This window comes from Canis lupus, chromosome 1, assembly GCF_048164855.1.
Source record: "Canis lupus baileyi chromosome 1, mCanLup2.hap1, whole genome shotgun sequence".
Classification (NCBI taxonomy): Eukaryota; Metazoa; Chordata; class Mammalia; order Carnivora; family Canidae; genus Canis; species Canis lupus.
The window spans coordinates 47,451,074-47,477,347 of record NC_132838.1 but is presented as its reverse complement, the minus strand read 5'-3'; the positions used below and the strand labels follow the sequence as shown (position 1 = coordinate 47,477,347).

Genomic DNA, 26,274 nt, shown 5'->3' with positions numbered 1-26,274 from the left:
AAAAAGGGTAATTCAGAAGAAACAGAGAATGCAGGAAAAAAATTTTTTAATAAAATCCTGTTTCAAAGAGGGAAAAAATGGGTATCACATCCATGGAATAAATAATGTCATAAAAAAGGAACAAAGTATCCAAAAAAACCACTATGAAATAAAAAAAATAAGGAGAAAAATAAAATAATAAGCAAGTTGGAAGATAAAGTCAAAGTTATCTCTTAGAAAACACTAAAGGAATGGAAAAATTAGTAGAGGACAGAAAAGAATCGATCCAGAATCCAAATCCACCCAAAAAGACTTTTGGAATTAGAATAAAGGGAGAGAAAGGAATTATCAAATAAATACTATAATTGCCCAGAAATGATGAATAGTACAAACTTAGTGCCCGGAACAACAAAAAATAAAAAAGACCCATGGAACCATATAGCATTATTTTAGAATATGGGTGAGAATCTTTATAGCTCCCAGGGAATATGGGGGAATAAGTCACATACAAAGAAAGGGCCACTCATTAAAAAGGTATCTAATTTCTCAACAGCTACATGGAGCATTTAAATGCAGAAATATCAGAATTTAGGTTTTATTTTTTAGTTCTTAGAAAATTATTTCCATCCTAACTAATTCTATCTGGCCTCACCAAACAAACTATTAAATGTTGAGGGTATAAAGCTATTTTTAAAAATACAAGGTCTAAAAAATTTACATCCGAAGCACACTTTCTCATGAAGCTACTGAAGGATGTGCACATTCAAATGACAAGTGACTTAGAGAACACAATATGCACATATGAGAGGCAGAGTGAGAAAAATAATGAATGAGCATCCGAGGAGATGTCTATATACTTCTAAGGTAACCACCACTCCAAATTGGGGTAAGATGCTCTGGAAATCCAGAAAGTATGTCTCCTAGGGAAAAAAAATAAAACTGAAAAAAATCATCTGACAGGTGTGAAAGTATGTAAAACTATGTTACAGCTGCTGCAGGGTAGAACCTTAGAAAGACCTAGTTAGATAGTCAAAGAAAATAAACTATGAGAAAAAAAATGAGGCAAACTTTAACTCCACGCAATACTAAAAGTCATCCAAGAAAGGATATGTAATTATTGTACAGTACAAGACTTACTCAGTAAACAATACTTAAAAAGATATAATAAAAAAACAATAATCTGGTCTTCAATGAAAGTTGAGATACGATTACCCTGGGAGAATGGGGAAGAGTGGGAATGAGAAGGTTGAAAGCAGCTATGATCCTCATCTACTCAAGTCATTAAATAATGCTAAATTGAAGAATTTAGAAGATATTATATATTAATAATTGTATGAATGTGCATTCTTAAAGGAAATAAAGATTTAAAAAGAACTTTTAATTTTTTAAAGTCATCTATAGTTATACATTTCTAAATTTGGTGTTTTTGAAAACTTAGGTTTTGAAAACTGGGTTACAGTTTATCCTAGGAGAAAAGGACATATGTGCCTATAAATCATTTTCAGTTTCTAATGCTTGGTTCTATATACTTGGCATGAAGAAATGCAGAAATGCTCCACTTCCCAATTTCAGTTAACTGGCCATTAATTACCTCCACTTTACTACCATCCCTTAAAAAAAAAAAAAAAAAAAAATCAACTGCCCTGTCCATGCCCCAGTAATGTCAACAACGTGTGGGTAATCTTGAGACTAATGGTGCTTTCCCACAGTTAGGACAGCAATGGCATCACACATAGGATTCAACGAGGGATGATGTCTGCTAGAAGTTGCCAAAAATTAGATACCTTTCAGGGTTTTGCTAGGTCATGAATTAAACAAACAAAAATTGTGGTTTCACTCAACTGCCAGGATGACAGAGATCTATACTGAAATAAAAGTATCAAAACAAATACTGAAAAGATTTACCATGAAATTGTTTCTTCCAGTGAACAAAAACAATTCAAATTTTAAGATCCTCCCCTAAAACAATGAAAGAGGTTTTCTCTAAAAACATCAACCGAGATCTATGTATTCCTCTATATGATGAGGGCTCATTGTTGCTTCAAGCTAAAACCTCAGCTCCTGGTACACTGAAAATTACTGCCCCTTCTGAGATGTGCAGGCCCCATGCTGCTGCACCAACCAGGCCTCTCTGGTGTCCCTAAGACCTTCCCACCGTGGCACAACGATCCTCACTGGTATCCCACAATGCCTCAGTTAACAGTACAGAATTTGTTACATGCACTGTTTCATGGAGGGCCTTTACCACTCAACCTCGTCCTCAAGGGCAAGCCCCATGAATTTCATCACTGTATCCCCCCAATAACTAGCACACTGCTTGACACAGAATCTCAACAATTCTTTTCCAGATGTACTAATCAAATTATAACAATGCCATAATTATGGATCTAAGCATTAGAAGAAATTCTGATGAGTGTTTAGTGAGAAATACTAAACTTTTACAGATACTTTCTTTAGACTCTTAACTAGCATGGTAAAAAAGAAAGGCCACACTGCAATCAATGTTTAAAAGGAAGAACCAAATGACTAAAAATAATTCATGTTTGTATTTCATGCAAATCTCTAATGTTCCTGGACCACTGCCAAGCTGAAATTCAGGTAGAGCAAGTAGTAATTTCCAATACCCTTAGCAGCAAAGAATATGAGCAGCACCATCCTGTCCTCCCAACTTCCTACACCTGTCATAGGGGTAGGTAATTTCTACCCATGGCAAGATATGGAGGTTTACAACTGAGTCAGTTTGCCTAACTGTATATTCTGTATCAGGCAAAGAGAATTCACTGGAACCTGATCTAGAAAGCACAAAGGTTTCCAAATAAGCATTTCAGCAGTTACTTTAGATAAGTATTTATATATTTATAACAATATATAATTGTCTTTGCAAAGTTGGGATTCCTGTGGGCTGAGAATTTCAAATGATTCTATAAGCAGATAAATATGGAAACAGTACTGACAGAACTACAAAGCAGAAAAGCAAAATTCTTAAATTATAAGCAGGTAATATCAACACTACTAGTACTTTCAGGATTACTTGCTTTATAAGCTGAGATAAAGCACCAAAAACATTTAAATCTTCTTTCATTCATTAAGTAATTCAATAGCATTAAAAATGGGTTTATTGCTTTTAACCTAAAAAAAGTAAATGTAGGGGATCCCTGGGTGGCGCAGCGGTTTGGCGCCTGCCTTTGGCCCAGGGCGCGATCCTGGAGACCGGGGATCGAATCCCACGTCGGGCTCCCAGTGCATGGAGCCTGCTTCTCCCTCTGCCTGTGTCTCAGCTTCTCTCTCTGTGTGTGACTATCATAAAATTAAAAAAATTAAAAAAAAAAGTAAATGTACTATCATGTACACTTGAGTCAGCTGCCATCTGGAGGGAAAAATGGGAAGAAATGTGAAACAAACAGAATAACAGTTTGATTCTATTATAAAGAAGTCCAGAAAAAAATTTGTAGCTAAAAAAAGTAATACATCACATTTAAATATATCCTACTGGAAGGTAGAACTTGTGATTCTTCAAAGAAAATGGCTATGTTTTAGAATAACAAAGCCCCTAAGATTATATTCTCTTTTAAATTGTATTAATGAAGATACACCTACTGTAGCACCATATAGGATTTTAAGATCCATGTAACAAAACAGCACAGCAAAAAAAACTTTTTACATAATGACACACAATCATCTCTGATAATTTGTATCACACAAAAAGATTTTTCATGGTGTTGAGATGGCTTCTATACCATATACTGAGATATCCATGTTACTTTATTAAAAATTACACTAAAATGATATCTAGGATATGCTTATATAGTAAAACTCAAAGGCAATAAAATTTATGGAAGAAATCACTTCTTGTCAAAACCAGTTATGAAGAAATCTATATTTTTCCCTATTTTTAACTTTTATTGTTATAAGTTCATTTTTTTCACAGGTACTACATTTACTTTCCCTTAAAAAAAAAAAAGAAAAGAAAAAGAAAAACCTGGACAAAGTATGTAATGCAACAATTTTCAAGACGCTGAATATGAGGCAACAAGGCCAATGGTTCCTGAGAGGAGAACAAGGGGAACCTTAAGCCTGCCTCATTTAAGGCCTAGAGTGAGTTTCCAGGGCGTGGTGCAAGGTGGAGAACAGCAGGCAGACTCTAGGCATCTGCCCCTGAGTTGAGGAAACGGAGCTGGGAGCCCACCGAAGATCAGAAGGCTGGTATTCTCAGGGAAGAGTAAGTAAAAGAGAAACCTTTACATACAGGGCTCATGATTCTAGCAGTCTCCTCTCTCTGGTACACTGCAGAGTAATGTTTGGTCCATGTGCATGAAATAACATCTAAAGATGGGGAGAGGGGCACCTGTGTGGCTCAGTGGTTGAGTGTCTGTTTTGGCTCAGGTTTTCAACCTGGGGTTCTGGGATCGAATCCTGTACTGAGCTCCCCCACAGGGAGCCTGCTTCTCCCTCTGTGTCTCTCATGAATAAATACATAAAATCTTTAAAAGATAAAAGAAAAAATAAAGATGGGGGAGAAACAAAAAAATTGGAAGGACTAATCCTCAGAGCTCACATAGATTTCCTGTTCATACCAGTCAAAGGGGAAAACTGCATGTAACTCTTGGAAGGACTCTGCCTCAAAAGTAGAACAAAAATTAGTGGTTACCAATGCTCAGGTCCCACTGACCAGAGCCTAAAAAGTAAGACCCAAGAGTATCAAGCCGTTTCCAGGTATTGTACCTGGATTCCACATCACGGATTTTTAAACAAATATATGCCTTCAGAAATACACGTACATGTCCACCACTCAACAAAGTAAAGCTTATGATGTCTAGCACCCAAACAAAAATTACCAGAAATGCAAAGAAGCAGGAAACTATAACCCAAAACAAAGAGGAAAAAAACCAATCAACCGAAATACACATAAAAATGTCAAAGATGATGGAATTAGTAGACAAGAATATTTGAACAATTATAAATGTACTCCAACTGTTTTAAAAGGTAGAGAAAAATGTACATCTTAAGTAGAGATATGGAAACTGTGTGAAATAACCCAAATTTAACTTCAAGGGATGAAAACTACAATGTCTGATGTGAAAAATACTGGATGTATTCAATGGCAGATTACAACGATACAAAAGACTAGTAAACCTAAAATGGAAGACATGATACAGAAAAAATGAACACAGAGAAATGAGAGGTGGAGGGTGCAGAAAGAATATGTGAAGAAACCATGGCTGACAATTTTCCAAATCCAATGAACCATAAATCCACAAACCCCAAAAGGTCAACAAACTCCAGGCAGAAGACAAAGTAAACTACAGCCATACACATGACTATAAATATCTTATAATTAAATTGCTTAAAACCAATGATAGAGAAAATCTTAAGAGGTAGGAAAAAAAACCCACATTACATAAAGAACAAGATAAGAAAAGACTTTTTATCAGAAACACTGAAAACCAGATGACAGTGGAGCAGTATCTTTACTAAAGGAAAAATACTGTCAAACTGAAATTCTACATTCACTGAAAATATCTTTCAAAATGAAGTGATCATGCATTTCACATGAAAAAGCACAAGTGATTTAAAAAATGATAAACTGAACTTCAAAATTAAAGGGTTTTTTTTTTTTTTTGCTTCAGAAGACACCTTTAAGAAAGTGAAAAGATAAGCCACAGACTGTGAGAATATATCTGCCAGTTCTATCTGCCAAAGACCTGTATCCAGGAAACATAAAGAACTTTTAAAATTAAATAAGAAGACAGAATAACCCAATTTTTAAACGAGCAAAAGATCTGAATGGACTTCTCACCCAAGAAGGTATACAAATGGGCGATGCACATATGAAAAACTACTCAACATCACTAGTTATTAGGGAAGTGCAAACTGAAACCCCAGCCACATTAACAAGATTGGCTATAATGAAGGGACAGAAGATGTGAGAAGATACGAGGACGCAAAAAGGAACACCACTGGGAGGAATGTAAAATGATACGGCCATCTTGGAAGTTAACTGGCAGTTTCTTAAATTGTGAGACAGAAATGTCCCCCATATGTCCCAGCAAAATTCCACTAGTAGGTAACTACTCAGAAGAAATGAATGGGACTCATGGCTGGCTCAGTTGGTGCAGTGTGCAACTCTTGATCTGGGGGTTGTGAGTTCGAGCCCCACACTAAGCGTGATTACAGGAAAGAAAGAAAGAAAAGAAAGAAAAGAAAGAGAGAAAGAGAGAAAGAAAAGAAAGAGAAAGAAAGAAAGAAAAGAAAGAAAAGAAAGAAAAGAAAGAAAAGAAAGAAAGAAAGAAAGAAAGAAAGAAAGAAAGAAAGAAAGAAAGAAAGAAAGAAAGAAAAGGAGAAAGGAAAGGAAGAAGGAAGGAAGGAAGGAAGGAAGGAAGGAAGGAAGGAAGGAAGGACTGAAAACACATGTCTAAAGAAAAACTTACACATGACAGCAGTTCCTGGTAGAACTAGTCATAATAACCAAAAGGTGAAACAATCCAAACATCCTTCAAATAAATGGTAGATAAACACAATGTATAGCAGGTAATTAAACCTACAATAATCACAGCAAAAAGGCCCAGACAGGAGAAGCAAAAGTACACTGCTGTGAAGCTCCTATGCTGAATGGGAGATGGTACAGTAGAAGTTGAAGGTAGGCTGTGATACTGTAAAAATGTGTATCTGAAATCCAAAAACAAATTACACTAATACATTCCTCTGTTCTAGGTGATGTTACTCACCAAGTTATAACATACCTGGCAGTATCTAACAGAACGTAAGCTAAAAGATTTCTATATGTGCTTTCAACTGGCTTTTTAAGTATCTTAATTTCACTGATGTAACAGTATGTTCTGTGTGAAGAAGATGGCAGAGAATAGTATTTGTGTTTGGTTTTTTTTGTTCTGTGTTGTAAGGTTTTCAAGGAACAATTTAACCTTTATCCTTTCTAATCTCAGGCAAAATTGCCACATTTTCTCTCTACCTCCACACAATTAGCTTTTCTTGTACATTCAGCAAACAAGATTATTTACTAGAAAACTATTTGATAACTGTAATTCAGTGTGTTTTAAAATGTGGTACGCTGCAAAAAAAAAAAAAAAAAGATTCAATAATGCTTCCCTTGTGAGAAACTAAAAAGTATGAATAATGATTCTAGGACTCATAGCTTTGTTATTACAAGGTTTATAAAGCTAAAGCTCCCAGAAGAGTTTACATGATTTAAAATCCTGAACTGTAGTCAATCTGAACTTGTTTAGATTGCACATCTTTATTCAGATTTAAAAAAATAATAAAATGTACATAGAAATCACTAAAGTACACCCACAGTAAAAACTCAAAATTCAAAGCTACATTGCAGTTTTTACTTTACTCTTCCCCATATTCTCTGCTTTTTGTTCTTCTAAAATCCTAGGAATATCAATCCCTGAATGAATAAAGTAATTTTTTCAAGTCAGGTGCCCTTTGGGAAATCACATCTAAATTAGCCCAGTAAAATGTTGTAGAAAAATGTTCCATGAAGAAAAAATCTGGAGATACAGAGAGAATCCTGGTTAGTCTGTGACACTAACCAGGACAGTCAAGAAATTTGGTGATGGGAAAAACAACAAAAACATATAGACCACATCATACTCTTTCATCATAACCACAAATACAGATCTATTTCCTCTGCTTTTCTATTTGTTATGGGAGTAAAGTATGTCACTAAGTGGCTATGAAGGAATTTTAAAATAAATATGTCATAACTACTGATATAAATTAGTAAATCAAACTGAACCAGAAACAAATGGGGGGAGGGCACTCATTCAAGACAAATAAGCCAGTGGAATGATTGTGAGGAGTTAAAACTGTAAACTAAATGGACTATTCTCTCTTAATTTCATGTGCCTCTAGCCTCTAACAGTAGAAATTTTGTAATGCTTAAAAAAATGGAGTTCCATTTAAATCAACAATAAAAAATTGGTTTCAGTGCATAAAAACTAAAAATATATATGCAGAAAGATGAGCAACTTAGATACTCATTAATAAAATAAACCTACATATCCCATTAAAATTCATTTTAAAGTAATTTATAGGAAACAATAAAGCGCAGAATTTGAGAACCAGAACGGATATTAAAGCTCATTTAGTTGGCTCTTTATTATATGAACTTATAAACTACATTCACTTATCCCAACACTTGTTGAAAAGAATATGATAGGATAAGAGAAACATTCTATATTCTGCACTAATATGACAGCGACTAACCACATGTAGCTATTTAAATTTAAATTCATTAAAATTAAATAAAATTTAGAATTCAGTTCCTCTGTCCCATTAGCCGCATTTTGAGTGCTCCCAGCCATGTGTCCCCAATGGCTGTTTGGCTGCACAATGTAGAAGACTAAAACTTTTCACTTGCATAATATCATGGGAGACTGTTACAACATGCACTTGTAATGGATGCCAGTGAAATAAAGTATCACTTATTTCCATGGTTTTCTATTTAGCCTCTTTAGAAGGACCAAAATATTAAAAATTCCTGAAAGTTTAAAGTGCCTTTTTTTTTTTTAAATGGAAGGGTTTTTTTTTAACCACAATTCCTAGGCTAACCTTTTTGGTGGGCACTTGTTAGATCATTTGTCTTTAAGAGAAGTACTTCTGAATTGTAACCAATTTCTGTAGGTTCCTGGGGCTCCATCCAATTGAACATGAAATGACTCTGTAATTCAAGTACTCACCTGAATCCAAAGATAGAGCAAGGATCTAAATAGAAAGGTAAACAGAGACAGCCTCCTAATTTAATAGACACTAATGGGTAAGAGAAGCATGTCACCTTAGGATACTGACCTCAAACTATGCTTCCCAAGTTCATGTTTACATGCTTACTAATAATGTTAGTCTTCCACTGGTAGCTAAGGAAAAATTCTTCAACAAGGTTACAGAATATCATTAAAATAAGTATTCTTAATAGATTTGCACAAACTCAGAGGCAAACATGAGGTCATCAAGGGAAGTGGGTAGCTCACTGCCAGCCCTCCCTCATTCACTGGTGCCCTGACACTGAGGACACCTGCGTCCCCTAGCCCTTTGGCTGCCTTCACCCTTTGCCCCACCATCTACAAAATAAAGTAACCAACCTAGCCCATTTACTTATTTCTGATTGTCAGTATCTCAGACATCATAAGTGAATGCACAATAAACATTGGAGAACTGTTGTTCAACAGTTTTTAATTAATTAAATTTAAATTTTTATTATTTTCATTTAGGAATTCTGGAGGAACTCTCCTGTCAAGAGAACAAAAAGCATTGTTTTAGGCTTTTTAGGTACTATTTAAAAAAATTTAAACTTCAGAGGTGCCTGGGTGGTTCAGTGGGTTAGGCGACTGACTTAATTTCTGATTGGGTCATGATTTCAGGGTCATGAGACTGGGCCCCATAATGGGCTCTGCTCTCAGCAGGGAGTCTGCCTGGCATTCTCTCCCCCTCTCTCCCCCTCCCTCTGCTCTCTTTTCTCTCTCTCAAATAAATATTTTTTAAAACTGTTTAAACTTCAGAACTATGTACTCAGGAATGGAAGTCTTTCCTAATCCATTCCTACTCCGGGCAGAATTCTAAGATGGCACTCACGATTCCCAGCTTCTGGTATATAATCCTCTCCCAATGATGCAGACAGGGCCTGTGAACGTGTTGGGGTATTATACCCATGATTAAGTTACATTACACGGTAAAGTCAGAGACTCTTCAAATAAAATGAAGGTCCCTAATTGGTCTGAATTAATCAAAGGGTGATTAATCTCTGTGGGACTGACCTAACCTGGGGAATGCTATTTAAAGAGTCTGAGAGACTCTCTCTAGCTGGCTTTTAAGAAATAGGCTGCCACGAGGTCTATGGTCACATGGAAATAAACTCTGTCAACCACCATGAGCTTGCAAAAGGACCCCAAGCCTCAGGTGAGGTGCCAGCCCCAAGTGACACCTTATTATCAATCTCAGGAGATCCCAAATGGGGGACTCAGGTATGCTATGCTTAGATTCTTAACCCCACAGGCTCCATGAAATAATAAATGGGGCAGAATCCCTGGGTGGCACAGCAGTTTAGCGCCTGCCTTCGGCCCAGGGTGTGATCCTGGAGTCCCGGGATTGAGTCCCACATCAGGCTCCCTGAATGGAGCCTGCTTCTCCCTCTGTGCCTCTGCTCTCAGCAGGGAGTCTGTCTGGGATTCTCTCTCCCTCTCTCCCCGTCCCTTCGCTCTCTTTCTCTCTCTCAAATAAATATTTTTAAAAAATTTTTGAAATTCAGAACTATCTCTCATGAATAAATAAAAAAAAATTTTTTTTTAAAATAATAAATGGGTTTAAAGCCTCTAAGTTCGTGGCAAATTATTACATAGCAACAGAAAACTAACATATTCCCAAATTCATTCACTGTTTACTGTGGGATGTATCTCATTCAGAAATTTCCTCTAGATACATACACAGACCCAGGCAGACACCACACACACACACACACACACACACACACTCTCTCTCTCTCTCTTTCTCTCTCTCTTAAGTCCGTTACATTGTGCTAACGTGTTCTTAACCCCATTTTAAAGGTAAGGAATTTGAGGCTAAGTGACATGGAGGAAAAAAAATGACTACGTCCTCCTCCAGTGGTAAGGCATTAGTTAGCTCTCTGCATTAATTAACTAATGTAATCTAACAGTAAGGCTAAGATGCTCATGCCATTGATGATGCAACAAACCCTAGGAAGTCATAATTTTTCCAAGATCACAAAGGAATGTTTGAATTCGAGTCTACTTGATTCCAAAGCTCAAATATTACAACTTTGAGTTCTTATTCTCCAATGATGACTCTTTTTCTTTAAAAGATTTATTTTAGAGAGAGTGTGTATGTGTATTGGAGGGAGGGGCAGAAGGAGAGAGAAACTCAAGCAAACTCCCCACTGAGTGCAAAGCCCCATGACAGGCTTGATTTCATGACCCTGAGATCACAACCTGAGCAGAAACCAAGAGTTGGATGCTTAACTAACCGTGCACTCAGGGGCCCCTTTGATGACTACTCTTAATTAGAAATAAATTTCTAAAAAGTTCACCAACAGTGAATTTAAGGATATGTGAAGATGGATGACAATACATCAGTAAGCTCTGTCCTTTCTACGTATAAGTAGCATCAGAGCTCCACTGGCTAAGGAAGCCAGCAGCAGAGAGAAAAATCAGGACCCAGAGAAAATGAGATACTTAACTTTCACACAAAATACAAACAGGAGCAAAATTATGTTTCTCCACTAGAGATTCTGGAGTAGGTAAGCAGGGTGGTCAAAGCAAAGCTGAGAGAGAACCAGGTCCAGGCTGTGGATGTGCACGGTCTTAGGTCAAAAACATCAAGTGCTATAATTCAGCTTAAGACAGACATAAACATGCTGCACAGCGCTGGGGGACAGAGCAGAATCCATGGAGGATGGTGAAAGCAAAAGGCACCCAAAACATTCTATTATGTCAGTGAGCACAGAGAGAGAATCCAAGAGAGACACAATAGAAGGCACATATGACATTAAATAACGTTTACCACTAGCCACAAACAGTTGTTCTAGAACCTAAAACGATATCTTTCAATGTTGTTTACTAATGCCCCAAATTTGGCAGTATTAATGAAATATAATTAAAACATTTTAGAACAAATCGTTAATATTCCAAAATTTAAAATATCTAGCAGACTTATCAAGCAATCTTGATTCAAATAGTAAGGTATATCTCATATGTTACAAAATAAAATATATGACCCTTTTCAAAGATTTATTTGAGACAAAGAGGAAGAGAGAACATGAGCAGGGGTCAGGGCAGGGGGAGAAGCAGACTCCCCCCTGATCAAGGAGTCCGACGTTGAGCTAGATCCCAGGACCCGGAGATCATGACCTTAGCCGAAGGCAACCGCTTAACCGACTGACCCACCCAGGAGCCCAATGCATGACATTTTTTTAAAGCAAAAGAAATATTATAAAAATTCAAAGCTTTTATTCCTAGTAAATTCAAAATTCTATATAATGTCTACATTCTGTGTAGTTCTCTAACCAACACTGAAAAGGTAAATATAAATTTTTCTTTACAAAGTCTAAATTGTAAAGAAGTTAAAACCTAGAATTGGTTTGTCTGATCTGAGTCCCTGAAGAGAGACATTACAGAACAAAAAATAAAAAAAACTAAATTGAAATTTTTGAGTTATCAGATATTGTCTCTTCTTTAGAAAACAAGGATATAGGGGCACCTGGGTGGATCAGTCAGTTAAGCATCTGACTCGTGATTTTGGCTCAAGTCATGATATCAGGGTTTTGAGATCAAGCCCCTCCTTCCCCACACTGGGCATGCAGCCAGCTTCAGATTCTCTGTCTCTCTCCCCTCTTTCCCTATGCCCCTCTCCCCAGTCTAAAGGGGGGAAAAAAAAAAAGAAAAAAGCAAGGAATACTGAAGTATGTTTTTAAACTCCTATTCCAATAAATGTCCCAGAAGAGTTAGTTCCCCTGGCCACATAAAGCTCACATATATTATTAAGTCACACTTCTATAGATAGATTAATAGTTATAAAAATAGTGAATGATTAGAATAAAGCTGAATAAGGTTAATTAACTTGGCTTTGGGTAACTACTATATGTAGAGTAATTGTGTTATTATGAGGTCTTTTTTTCCCTGACACCTCTTTTCAATAAATGTATAACATTCTGGCTCACCATGCCTACCAGTCATGTGTTTAGAAGCTTAAACAAAGTTAATTCAGACTACACTCCTTTCTCTAGCTGGTTATCTTAAACCATGGGTGAGCACTCATGGGGGAATCTATGGTAAAAATCCAACATTACAGTACAAATCCAACCTACCCTTAGGCTAGAAAGGGATCCAATTTGAGCCAAGACCAACAAACTTACTCTGAATAGAGATGTGCATTCATATTAAATATCTTCTGGACAATTTTGTTGATACACACAAAAACAAAATCAAATGAGATATTAATATAATAGCAGGGTATGATTTTAGTCAGTGTCCATTCTTGAAATAATTTACAAATAAGTTAGAGGGCGAAATGAGCAAAATATCCAAATACTTATATCAAATTACAACACTTAGTACTAAAACTAAAATACTGGCTACCAAGTAGCATTATCAGTAACAACAGTTTAAAATAATAATTTCCAGAGGCACCTGGCTGGCTCAGTCAGTAGAATGTGCGACTCTTGATCTCAGGATTATGAGTTCAAGCCCGACACTGGTGTAAAGATAACTAGAAAATAAAAATTTCCCCCAAAATAAGGTAAAACAAAACAATCATTTCCATTTCTAGGTAACAAGAAACATCCAGATAAGATGTTGTCTGGCTAAGGACATGTGAAAGAGTGGCCCTGTGACAGGCACATCAGTCTGCCTCAGACAGGGAGGAACCGGGGAAGTGTGCTGGTAATTGAAGGTAAGAGCAGGAACAGTCTTTTCCAAGGACATAAAGAACAAGACATGAGCTCAATGCCCAAACTCTACCCAAATGTGAACTCAGCATATGTCTACTGGAAAGATTTACTTAACTGAAAAGGAAAATAAATTCTGAAACTGTTCTTCCTATGGGATGAATCAAAGTTCTTCGTGAGTCTTATTTTCACTTTTGTCAAAGCACCCGCAAGCCCCCCAATCACATTCATAGGGTATTCGTGTTTCAAATACAGTTATAAGCTAAAGTTATAAGGATAATTTCAACTTACTGATCAATTCAAACATTAAATATATTCAGAAATCTAAAGCTTAAATTTTCACAATAACAATAATGAATATGCGTATGCTTTAACCCATAAGAGCAGATTGGAAATTTCTATTTCAAATGACATACATAAACTAAATTCATATTACTGTATTTTTAAAGCACTGAAACAAATTTTATGTACCAACTGCACAGATATACACACATTTTCTCCCTCTTCTCGCTCTCTATTTCACTCATCATTCAGAGCAGTGAAAATCAGTCAAAAGAGGGAAGCGCACCAGGAGGAAAAAAATGTAAAAAATCCCATTTCCAAATTAATCATTAACCGACAGGTGACAACTGATTTATCTTCATGACTTTTTCATACCTATTTAATGGCATTTCCTATAGTGATTCTTGTCTTAATACTGTGAATATTCTTATCTGAAAAGCAAATATGTATATATGTGTACATATGTGTATGTATGTGCATTTACAGGTACACGTATAAAACTAATTTGTTTTCAGTAAACATACCTTCACATGTTCAAATACAAGGCATATTTTGAAAAACAGATTACTCTAACCCCTTCAAAGTCCCTCAAAAGACTAGGTTTACATCTCTCTAAAGATGGTTGAGATGAAGTCTCCAATCAAGGCAATTAAAAAGACAACATTATCAATACAAACAGCAAGGACAGGGAAAAGGAAATGGACTATTAAAAGAGCAAGAAAAACATGTTAAAATTATCTATGCTATATTGTGATAACTGTTTCCCCAAATTGAAACCACTCTAAGCATTTACACTATCAAAATAAGAAGATTAATAAGATTTTAAAGTATGCTTTTTATTTTTTGTTTCAAGTTTTTATTTAAATTCCAGTTAACAGAGACACCTGGGCAGTGGTTGAGCGTCTGTCTTTGGTTCAGGTCGTGATCCTGGGGTTCTGAGATCAAGTCCTACATCAGGCTTCCTCCAGGAGGCCTGCTTCTCCCTCTGTCTCTCTCTCATAAATAAATAAATAAATAAGATCTTTAAAAAATAAATAAATAAATTTCAGTTAACATACAGTTTAATATTGGTTTCAGGTGTAGAATTTAGTGTTTCACCTCTTAACACAGGATACCTGGTGATGTTCACAAGTGCCCTCCTTCATCCCCATTACCCACTTAGCCCCCCTGCCCATCTCCCCTCCAGCAACCCTTAGCAGGTCTCTATAGTTAAGACTTTGTTTTCTGGTTTGCCCCTCTTTTTAAAATCTTGGTATATTGGGAATATACCAGCAGTTACGTATTATTTGCCCACCCTAACATCTTAATGTGAATTTCAAGTTAAGAAATGGTTAGCTGGGATTTGTTTGGCTAGAAGTCTATCTTGTTGAATGATAAATTGGCAGTACATACAAATCGAGGCTCATCCCATTTACCAAAAAGGAAATGGGCAGCATATCCTAAGTATCTGAGACATACCATGAGTTGTGGCCCCTGTGCTAAGGCCAGATACCATCCAGTTCCAGTAGACTGCATTAGCAGTAAATAAAAGCAAAGGAAAAGGAAAAAAAAAGGAAAGAAAAGCATGCTGACAAAGGATATATCTCAGTAATTTAAAAAAGTGTATTTTGCCTACATCTTAAAGACAAAACTAATTACATAATCTGAAAATTCTCAGAACTTGGTCAAGATTACTGTATTTTTGTATGATGTGCAATAAACTATAAATGTATATTTAATTATGACTTCTGGATAATCAAGCTAACAAAAAATAATTTTACTGTCTACAAATCCCCCCCAAAGGTAATTAGCAAGCTATAACTCTACATTAGGCTCTAAAATTTCGCACTTTTACTTGATATAGAAGAGCTGGAAAAAAGGCTATTAAACTTATCTATATGTTTGTATTACAATAATTTTCCCCCTAAATTGAAACTAAGACATTTTTATTTTAAACTTAATAAAAGTTTATTCTAAGTTTTTTACAACTATTAATACATATTCATGAATCCAAGTACAAATTTAACTTATCCCATTAACTCCTGGTAACCTGGACAAAACAGCCACTGAATAATCAACAGCAATTTTTCTTCAAAGACACCCTTCTTTCCACACTGTTAAGATAAAGTCAGAGGGATACTGAGCAAGAAAGAGAGCTGAAACACAAGCAGAAATACTAGCATCACCTAGAGATACAAACATGCATTTGTGAAGGTGGAAAACATTGGTCTCCTACTCTAACAGGGGCACGCCTGGATAAAATTGAGAAATCAGCTGTGCCATCACATTCAATAAAAGAATCAACAAAGTAATGGCAAGGAAAGCACTGCTGAATTATGTTATTACTTTGAACCTTTAAAAAATATTTTAAAAACGAGAACCTCTTGATTACACTGCTGTATGCAAAGATTGGGTGGGGGGGGGGTGCTGCAGGGGAATAACTGAATTTCAAAACTGCTGTTAACCGATGTCTACCACATGGGGAATAGAATACGCATGTAGATGTATATTCAATGAAAAAAATAACTTATGAAATATTCATCTGAAAAGTAATTAAGTCTTGCAATTGAAAAGCTAACCTTTCACAACACAAAAATCATCATGCAGCTTTGAGATTAACACATTCTTATGTCCTCTAGTGCTTACTACAATTTATTTAGCACCTCATCTACGTTGATACTTGGACTGTTCATATAATTTTCATTTCCTACAAGCTAAAATAAAAAGAACCAAAGAATCATTCTCCCCAAATATCCAAAATAAAACCTTCACAGACTGAATACACCTGATATAAATACAATTTTAGTAATTTTAATAATTTTTTCTAAAATATTTATGAAAAAAGAAACCTTTTCAGGTAAGAGAATACATACTTCCACTGAGGTTAAGCTCTTTAAAAAAGACCTGATTTAAAAATGTATCTTTTTTTTTCAAAATCAGTAACTCCAAATTTACATTTTTTTACACACAGAGACAAAGATATACAACCATCAACATCCTGAGCATACAAAGAATGTTATGCTACCACAAAAAAATTTAAAAACCACAAATCCCTCAATCCTATCTGAATTTTCCCTACACAAAACATCATATTTGTCTGTCATCATATTTGTCTCAGCACAAAAACATAAAAGGTTTTTTTGGGTGGGGGGGGGGGATCAGGGAAGAAATTAGTAGGATTTTAAGGCTTCTATGGCCAAAACAGACTATGAGCTTCCATTTGGCTATTAGTCAAAAAAGCGGAGTGGTCTCTAAAGTGTCACCAACAGCGATAAATTCTCAAAATGAGACTTAGCACCTGCTTTTCTCATGTGGAAGGGAATGAAAAAAGCTGATTCAGCACCTGCAGTATATCCATTCAAGTCACATACTACTCTCTGTGATGTCACAGAGAGCTCTGACAGCTCATAGTCCTGATGAGCCAAAGGTCACAAGATGAGTTAATAAGGCATGCAGCTGAGTCCATGACAAGGCTAGCTTTTTTTGAGGAGGAGGGAAAGGCGGGTGGAACTGAGGACAACGTTCCCCACAACTGTAAAAGTCAAAATGCAGAATCTTTCTGATGGCTTCTAAGAGTGACAAAAGAGATTTGGAAACTGAAACAAAAGAATGGTTTGCAAGGATCTCTCATTCACATGTTCTGAAGGAGCTTCTTTCCATACTTGGCAAGCATCTATTTATTCTTAAGAAAAAGGCACAAAAACTGCTAAAGAACCCAAATTTATGCCATGCCCAGTTCATACTATACATAGTCTTGCATCCCTCTGAGACCTCTATTTCATAAGCACATTAAAAATTTCTTTTTTTTTAATTTTTATTTTTTATTTATGATAGTTACAGAGAGAGAGAGAGAGGCAGGGACACAGGCAGAGGGAGAAGCAGGCTCCATGCACCGGGAGCCCGATGTGGGATTCGATCCCGGGTCTCCGGGATCGCGCCCTGGGCCAAAGGCAGGCGCCAAACCGCTGCGCCACCCAGGGATCCCACATTAAAAATTTCTATTTTCAAAATAAACATGATACAATTTCTGGAAACAGGGAGAATCTTACATAAATACACCAAGAGGAAACGTTTGTTTAGAGGAGTCTTGTTTACTTATAAAACTCTTCCATGGTTCTGACTTAATTTAAAGTAGCATTTAATAAAAAAATAAATAAAACAGCATTTGATCACTCTTAGCAAATACTACTCAGAATTTTTTTTGGTCTAAGTATCATTTTGAACCCTAAAGCTCAATATAACAAAGAAGGCAACTCAAAGCTGAAATACTTAATTATACAGTATATTTTGGTTTAATACTTGCTGAAACAGGCTTATTCTGTATCAATGCTACGCAATCATTTAAAATGATGGCCTATAACTGTATCTCATAAGAAATTACATTAAGTTGTCTCAGCAGGTTATAAAACAGTACATAGGTGATATGACTGTTTTTCTAAGAGAAATTACTCAAGAATATAGGGAGAAAAAAATCTAAGATACAGAAAATAGTAATCTCAACTTTATAAATGAATATATATTACCTATGTGGTGAGAATAATCAGCAATGCTCTTTTTAAATAGAGAAAACACTGAGCAATAGGTTTCTTTCTTTCTTCTACATTCCTTATTGATGCACAAATACAACAGTTAAATAAAATCCACTAAAACAGAGCCTACCAAAGTAGTTATGTTAACTATATAATACTTCTAAAGAAATTGACATAGATACAGATTTCTGAAAAACTACTTTCTAAAACTAAAAAATATAAACAAAATTAAGAAGCACTGCAATGCATTTTACTCATTTATTTTGAAATTTTAAAATAACAAGTTAAAAAAAGAAACTTGAATTCACTGCTGAATTGTCATTTACCCTTTTATAGTATTTTAAAGAATATATATGTATATACAAAATTATATACATTACATAAAAAACTATCTATGAAATAAATCAGTACACCCATTCTTTCTAGTAAAAATAGAGTGGGTGGCATAGTGGAGTTGACTTATTTTTATAAGAAGGGAAGAATTGGCAGGCTGCTCCCACCACATGGTATTTCTCACTTTATTATGGAATACACAGAATGATTTTTTTCTTTTTAGAAATACATTCTTTAGAAAACAAAATCTCAATAATATACGAACAGACAGAGTTGTTCCTTAGCCTCCTTTGCCCATTTATTTCTAGTTCAAGAAACCACAGCAAATAGTACCTGTGTACCAATTTTACATTCAACAGGAGATAAAAGTGATGCACAATTATGCCCTTCATCACTAATTTCAAGTATTCCCACTAGCACTGCTGATCACCAGGCTTCTATCAAGAGGTCACTCAAGCAGTCACCCTGAGACACAGACCCAGAGCAGGTAAAGGGCCAGGCACATGTGCTGATGGAGTAGCTCTGCTACCCAGGGTGATCCAAATGTGGGCAGAAGCGGGGAGGTACAGTGTTTGCCCATGGGCATCAGCTAGCAACTGGTTGAAGGGCTGTGCTCAATGCTGTGCACTGAAGTCACCTGGGTTCCACAAGGAAGAGCCAAAGTCACAATTCTCTGGAGTCAGCACTTCACTACCTCCCAAAGGTCCCCACCAGTGATTCCTTTCATTTTACTCTCCAAAACACACACCGTAGGTTGTGTGGAATGGCACCACATTTTTAAATATAGTTTTGGCTTGGAATCTGACAGTGAAAGAAAGTTGATTAAACGTAGAAAGTTCATTAAATGTAAAAACTACTTTAGTAGGGCAGCCCTGGTGGCGCAGCGGTTTAGCGCCGCCTGCAGCCCAGGGCCTGATCCTGGAGTTCCAGGATCGAGTCCCACATCAGGCTCTCTGCATGGAGCCTGCTTCTCCCTCTGCCTGTGTCTAAAGAAATTTTCTTTCTCTCTCTGCATCTCTATGAATAAATAAATAAAGTCTTAAAAAATATATATTAAAAAAAAAAACTACTTTAGTACTTGGTTTCTATTAAGTAACCCCAGGCAGCAGGCACTCAGCCACAGAGCATGCAAGTTCTGCCCATTTTAAGGACTCGGGGCTCTGCTCTGACTTACTAGTGAGCAAGGGATGTCCTGGTAAGAGCTGAGGAGTTTGGAATTTCTTTCTGTTTCTGTTTTCTATGAGTGATTTCTTTCCTTTTCTGTGAGAACACCTAAAACTTCAAATTTAGAAATCAATGTTCCATTTTACAATTATCTGTTCCTTTTTAACAAAATTAAAAGGCTGCCCATTTTGCAATGGTTTTTCAAAGTGGTCCCTGAACTATACAGGCAAATCCCATGAGCTCTGCTCTCTACACTGGTGCTTGGCTTCTTACAATGTTTAGGGAATAATTCTGCATCTTCAATGAACAAAATCACTTCTTTAAATTCAAGTCTTAAAAAACATAAGAAAGTGCTGCATGCTAATGATTCTAAAACCCTATAAACTGCAAAATCCAAATCCTAATTCTAGTTTACCAGGCTGGCTTTTTCCTTCCCAGAGAATAATATGGGTTCACCCCCGCCCCCCTTGACAACTGCCCTGTACGCACATAAAAAATAAACACAAAAAACAGAAGTGAAATTGTTGTTTAAATTTTTGAGGCTTTGGTAAATAAGCTGCACTTTGGAAACAGACCTGAAGGGAATGCATACCCAAACCCATAGAAACAGAATACATTTGCTCATAAACAAAAATAATACTTTTAAGGGCAGTACTTTGTCAATAAAGTTTGTGCATGTTATTTCTTACTTGTTGCACTAATATTTAAATCATAAAATTAAAGTATAATTGTAGTTTACTATAAATGAGGATAAATTATTTTAAGAACAATAATTCCATTATATCAACGCACAGGGGAACTTACTATGAGACCATAAAGGGCATCTGTCACACAAACAGATGCCATATCACACATTTTGTACAAAGCCCAATTCCCCATCAGAAAACAGAAATGTCTTTTATTATTATTATTTTAAAGCAAAGAATTTAGGAATTGTAAAGGAGAATGAAATACTGCTTTTAAAAAATCGTAACAGTAGTTTGGGGTGAACATCATGTTCTCAATTAAATCACGATGTGCGTAAACTTCAAAGACAATCCTGAATGAAAATTTAAGCTTGGGTCGCCAGAGGAAGATGCACTGTGTACAAAATTCTCAACTGCCAGAAATGGATGAAAGAAGGGCATCAGGGGTGGGGGGCAAGAATATCACTTCACCTTCACTCATTCAGAAAGTAGACTGCTCCCATCTACAGTATGAAATCTGTAGAAAAATGAAACGCTCTTTCTAACAACCCAAAGTGACGGAACAAAGAGCTACAGCAAGCAGAGCTGAGAGCACTATCCACACTGCCCGTGGCCCACCCCCACCACGCCCTCATGGGAAGTTCATACCTTGGTGCTTTCTCAGCAGAAACAAAATCTTTACAGCCAAATGCCTCAAAGGTATGTTAAATCACTTCCCACTTTTAACAGTGCTCCTGCAGATCTCATCCAACTAAACCACTCACAAAAGAAAGCTAGCAGGAGAAATCTACAGCTTTAAATATTATTTATTTATTTAATGGGGGAGGGTGGGGTGGAGACAAATTCATACTTTTTAAATGGGTGAAATATTTAAAAAGAAGGAATGACTCAGATAATGGAGTCGACTCAACTCTGCAACTGTTACACTTTTTTTTCTAAAGACATCTTACAAAATTTTAGTGAACTACTAAGATTTTATTGAAACCATCTTGAGAAATAAGATATTACATCCATCTTTTTAAGAGCTTTTAAGAACAAAACCCTACACAATGTAACAACAAACAACTGGAATTAGGCAAGACCTTTCCAAGAGGATAAGGAACGGTCATTTGCTTGCTTTCTCCCTTCATGGACTAAAAAACAGAGTATTAGACCCAATCATTAAAAAGAACACAAACTAAATATTCTCATGATCACAGGAAAGAATTCTATGTTGCACAGTATCTTTCTTATGCAAGTCCCATAATCTTATTAACAAAAGTGTGATAATTAAATAGTCTTTGGGGTTTTGTGTTTAGTTTGAAGCACATATAAGTAGTTAACGATTTTACTTAACTGAAAATTCCAGATAACAACCAGGTTGGAAAAAAGAGAGGTGGGCTTCTTTATTTTTTCCTTACCTTCAAAAGTAAGTGGCTTCATTAGTGAACTGACTCTCTATCGCTCCTGTCCTCATCATCTTTTGTGCTTTGCTTCATTAAGTGGACTACAATCATTCCTTAGTTGTAATAGAGCTTTTTTAATAGAAATTGCCCAGATTACTGACTTTTCCCAAAAGGGGAACAGGGGGAGGGGAAGGACACTATTATTTCTCAAAAGAGGAAAGAGAAATCCAGATTGTAATTAAAAATAGTTATTATTCAAAAGAAATACTGAAGACATATGGAGAATACTGAAATATCCCACAACAAATATATCTACCAAAACAAAATATATTTGCTGAAAAGTGTTCATAATCTCAGGTATTCTGTATTTCTTCGTCTTTCTCAAACCAAGAATGTGTCCATTGAAATAGCACACTACAAAAACTCAAGAACTGCTTAGTAAAATGAATTCATATATTCTTCTCCCATCATAAATAAAACAAGTTAGGTTTATAGACTGAATGAGTAAGAGCAACAAGCAACACTAACTCATCCATCTACTTTTGATGCTGAAGTGTACATTACTGCCAAAGAATCCAACAAATATTGAGAAAATTATTATTACTCATTCCTGGTGTTTTTCCTCCTCTTTAAATGGGGTGGGGTGGGGTGGGGTTAGGTTTAGATAATGACCTCGGAAAAAAAGAGTCACTCGTGATATCGGGGAAGAGATAAAACACATAGGCTATGACTGTTAAATGTAGTGTTTAGTGAATGAATGTAGACAACAAGGAAAAGCTGAGTTTTGAAGGTGGTGACAAGTGAATCAGAAATCCTGGAACATATTATTTAAACTACCCAACTACATTATTTTAAATGTAAAATATAGTTCTTATGAAAATTCTAAACATGCAGAGCACTAAAATAGTGAAAAGTGGCAGCTCTTATGTATAAGGGGAAGGCGGTGCCACATACAAATTCCGTAACAGAAATCCAGTTGTTGGGCAGCAAGAGGACCAGCATCAGGGTTTCCTTGCATTGCCATCTCCTTTAGGAGATCCCTCCTCACCTGGCAAAGGAGGAACTCGGCCCTAAAAAGTCAGAAAATTCCTCTGCTGCCCTGAAATTGCCACTTATTCTCACACTGTAAATATGAAATGATTGGAGACTCATGGGAAAACACACGTCTTGATGCCCTTTGTGATTAAACAGAAGGAAAAATATCCTAAATAACAGTAGACATCCTCTGGACACATTCCCAGGAAACTATTTTCAATACTATAGGCTGAACCCTAGGCTACTTCTCAGATATGACACTGAAGTTCTAAGAAAGATGCCAAATCATAGACCTTAAGACATTTTACATTCCGTTTCCGAAAGCTGCAGCTTACACCTGCACAGTGGTCCAGGCAAGCAGAATCCTGGAAGTCCATGTGATACACTCTGCTATCCACGGGTCACACTGCTGTTTGACCTATAGTTGGTGCCCACAGGCCTGGACTCCTCAGAGCTGAAGCTGACCTGGATATTGGTGTATGTGTGGAAGGGAGGTGGATGCATCCAGAAGACATCCTTAAGGTAATGACCTCAGGAATAACTATTTCCATTAATATAGATAATTGAAAGTGCAGTTAAAGAGGCAAGTAGAAAGACATGTAAGCTCTTCAGCTTTCTAACTTCTGAAAGAATGTTCCAGCACACAGCAGTCATCCACTGAAGATACAATTACCTTACTCCTGAAATCTTAAGTTTTCTATCTATACACCAAAACACTGCAAGGGAGTCACTCTACACCTAAAATATATTTGTACCTATAATCTCCTATACACATGAATGAATGAGTCAGACTTAAATCCTAGTTCAAAATGCACTGAAAGCCTGAATATGAGCAAGCACATTGTTATTTTACCAAAATCCACTGTAGTAAAAACAAGACTACATAGGATCCATGAGAGAAATGTGCTGTCCAATACGGAAGCCATTAGCCACATGTGGCTATTTTAAATTTAATTAAAATTCAAAATTCAGTTCTTCACACTAGCCATATTTCAAGTGCTACATAACAACATATGGCAAGTGGCTAACATACTATATGACACAGATATGGAATATTTTAATCCCAGAAAATTCTGTTGGATGGTGTAGATCTAGACTATCAAAGTCTTTGTAACACACTTTCTGTTACAAATACTGCAAACAGGGCGATATTCAGCTTCCAAATTCACTCATATATTTGTCCTTTTGAGGGAAGATACAGAATTCACTTAATGAAAATCTCATTAAAAGTTTCAGTAGAGTGGAACATGCCATTCCTCAACCCCAATTCAAGCCAAAACTGCTGGCCAATTAAGAGTAGCTTGCATGGTTATCAGTCATAAAGGGCCTACAAATGAAGAAGGAAAAGAATACTGTACCTAGAGACCATCTCTAGAGGATTATTTCCCACCTGTCACTACATGAAACAGCACTGGTCTGAAGCATTTGTTTTCCAATCTATAAAATGTATTGTCAAATTCTTAATTTTTAAGTGTTCTACCTCTCAAGTAACCTATGTCCAGAAAGAAAGCCCTGGCTTCTTTAGAGAGAAAAGATGTAAGATTGAGGAGGGCAGAAGTGGCTTAATACAGGCAAAAACTGTGTGCCTCCTCTCCATGCATACATACATGTCTTAGGTGGAGACACCCAAGACCCCATCAAAATAGGATGTCTTGTTCTTAGTGACTCACTAGGCTCATGCTCTCCTCCATTCCTACAGGCAGTGATGAGCAAGGAAGCAAAGACACTGCGTACTGTAGAGCAGGTACCCTGCTCTCCTCCCCAATACCAGGCCCCCATACATGTTCCCCCAAGGGAACTATCTTATCCCTAGAAAAGACTACGCCAGTTTAACATTCCCTAGGATCCAACATCCCCTCAGTCCTGGACATTTTGTAATGGAAAGAAAAGCATGAAGCATGTGTCAGATACACAGATGAATACAGAAAAATAAGGAAGATATAAAGGAGAGCCCCCCCACCCCCAAACACACACACTACCTGCCGCCTCCACTAACCACCTCATGGGATAGGCCAGCGGCTTCTGTGACCAACAGTCTCATTCTCTGAAACTGGAGATCCTTCAAGCAAGACCACTTCATTTCAAAGACCCCAAGACTAGGGGAACTCTCATGTGCCTTGGACCCAGGACATTCAGGCTCTGTTTCCAGGGCCCCTCTAGGGTAGGCACAGGTTCTTCTATCTTTTCTTGATGTTTATTTTGGGTATTCCTCCTGGTTACAGGGAAGAAGCCAACACGTATCACTTGATACAGCAATATGAACTGGCTTACAAAGTCAATTTTCATCTCTCATGCAGAAAACTTGGGCTTGATGAAGACAAAATTAATTCAGAAGCAACTTATATATAACTTTTAATATTATGGAGTCTTTATATGTATAACAGGACTATGGTCCTAATTGTTCTGGACTCCCATCCAGTTTCTGGCTAAGTCTCTTAGGATGGTGTGGTGGTTAATATGTTATGTAAGGCCAAGAACACACAGAAGCTCTAGATTTTTATACTTAGATGAAGGGCAACCACCAAAACGTCAAAAAGTGCTGCATTTAGTCTATTTAATTTTTTTATATTAAGAGTTATAATGAAATGAATTTACAGAGGACATAAAGGTAGAAATTATATTAAATACAACAGATGCTACATTTGGGATCCAAATACATATTAGTAGGGTTGAACAATGACTCAAAAAAAGTAAGACAGCACTCAGTAAGGGTATAGTACAGGACAGATGAGACATGTGCCTTCGAAGCACCTCCCAACACAGGGTCAGAGTGGGATGTAGCTGCTATGAAACACAGTCCCTACCATCATAAAGGTCCAGAACAAAGGTAGTGACAAATTGGCTCTATCCATACCAGCCATACTTTTGTTGGAGTATTCAGTCTGGTTGTGGATTGCTATTTGGAGGCACTTACACAAAATGAAGTTTACCAAAGAATTTTAAGTAGGGTGACAGATTTGAAACCACTTAATGGAGAAAATAAAGGAACTAATTAATTAGCCTAGTAAAAAACAAGGTAAAATGAAAACTATCTTCAAGTATCTGGATAGCCACGATAGAGACAAGGGATTTAGATTTATCTCATTTGGCTTAAGAAAGCAGAAGTAAAACTCAAATTCAAGAAAGCATTTTAAGTTAATCTCAGGAAGAATTTCCTAACAAATATTTTATGAAGTTTCATATTATGAGGCACTCAAAATTATATTCTAGAAGCAGTTCATAAATGAGGTACAGAGGGATACGTATATAACTATATAAACTTAAGAGTCACCATTATTCTAATGCCAAAATAATCAAGAATCAACAAATTATATGTAATATAAGTAACTGGTCTCAGACCAAACAGATTTAATTGAGAGAATATTACTTCAAAAGTTAAATTGACTGGGACACCTAGATAGCTTAATTGGTTTAGCTTGGTCATGGTTTTAGCTAAGGTCATGATCTCAGGGTTGTGAAATCAAGTCCCTTACTGGGCTCTGTGCTCT

The 26,274-nt window shown here is 36.5% G+C and overlaps 1 protein-coding gene and 1 long non-coding RNA gene across 12 annotated transcripts in view; both read right to left on the bottom strand.

Annotated features, from left to right (window-relative positions):
- Positions 1-19,596, bottom strand: part of LOC140634996 (uncharacterized) — a 36,523-nt gene extending 16,927 nt beyond the window's left edge. The window contains exon 1 of the long non-coding RNA XR_012032324.1: positions 16,953-19,596. This is a non-coding gene — a long non-coding RNA (uncharacterized lncRNA). The remainder of the gene's footprint in view (positions 1-16,952) is intronic.
- The window catches only part of ARID1B (AT-rich interaction domain 1B), a 434,837-nt gene that overhangs the window by 231,159 nt on the left and 177,404 nt on the right, over positions 1-26,274 (bottom strand). The gene's annotated exons all lie outside the window — the stretch shown is intronic.